Here is a 1,523-nt window from a genome sequence, read left to right on the forward strand (position 1 = left end):
CCCCATTGTACTGGAATTATTACTCCTTAGATTATTGGCTGAGGTTACACATTGGCCCTGATTTATTAAAGCTCTCCAATGCTGGAGAAGATACGCTTTCATCAGTGAAGCTGGGTGATCCAGCCAACCTGGAATGGATCTGGTCCAGGCTTCGAAACATTAGCTAGCAAATAAGAAATGACTTTAAAGAAATCCATTCCGAGTTTTCTGGATCACCCAGCTTCACTGATGAAAGTGTATCCTCTCCAGCCTTGGAGAGCTTTAATAAATCAGGTCTAATGAATGATTTTCTGAATTGCTGACTCCATATTGCAATAAATGATAATGATCCTGGCTGAAATAATATAAAATGCATAATAATGTAACCAGGAAATTCTGCAAAACAAATGTGGAGCTGCAGTGCCAGGGTCTTGTGCTGCTGTTATCTCTCTCTGTCCTGGGATTTGAATACAAAGTTCAGGGAAAGGGTTTCTGCTCTCCCTGCACCTACAATGCTGACAGGTGTGATGGATCCATGTTATGAAGGATTATATCCGAGCACCAATCATTTTCTAATGTTCACCACTTTCACTGAGCTAAGTAAATGCCCTCGGTTAAGTGAACCGCATGAACTCCTTTGGTAAATCAGTCTCATTGAATGAACAGCTATGTGAAGCAGTCCTTGTCTGCAATCAAGTGTTTTCCTATAGTGCAGACTGCAGACATACTCCATGCAAGCAAATACAATCCCAGAACATTATAATGACATTACATGAAATGATGACAGGTCCACTTTACATTGTACAAACAACACTTGTGTGTCTCTGCTATAACAATTGTCATGGAATTTGTTGCAGAATTTGTAGACGCGGGAAAGGCCAGGACAGGAATTGTTGTGATCAAAGTGCTGAATGCTACTTACCCCACACAGAGCGGCTGCGTTCCCAGCGCCTGGATTGGAAGATTTGGGATGATTGTTACTCTGAAGTGTTCCCGGGAAATTGTGTGCGGTGAATGTAAATGTCTGCATTATCTGAGTGAATGTATAGACAAGGCCGCTTTCACCAGAAACACAGATATAAAAGCTCTGCATATGTAGAAGGTAGCCGGGGATCGGAGGGCGATGGCCCTGCTGGGAATAATTCTGTGTAATGGGGGAGGACGGGCAGACGATTCTACATTATTCCTCACATCCGGAAGGATCAGATCCGTCTTGTGGGATTTGTCCCAGAAAATACATTTCTATTATTTATATCATCACCTACACATGGAGAACCTGCAGCAAGGAAATGTAAAGAACGATGAATTCTGCAACATCTGATCCTCATTATATATCCAGAATAAACTTACCCGGTAATATCAAACCCCCTCCACCCCCGCACAAATATAAATATACACCCGCCTCTGCCTGTTATCTCAAGACGGGTAAAGGATATAACCAACCTACCTCGTCCTGTGCCAGCACAGTGATGTCACCCGTCTCTAGGGATTGGATAGGCTGTGTTCTCAGTGATGTCACCGGTCTCTAGTGATTGGATAGGCTG

Source organism: Pyxicephalus adspersus, chromosome 4 (genome assembly GCF_032062135.1).
Source record: "Pyxicephalus adspersus chromosome 4, UCB_Pads_2.0, whole genome shotgun sequence".
Lineage (NCBI taxonomy): Eukaryota > Metazoa > Chordata > Amphibia > Anura > Pyxicephalidae > Pyxicephalus > Pyxicephalus adspersus.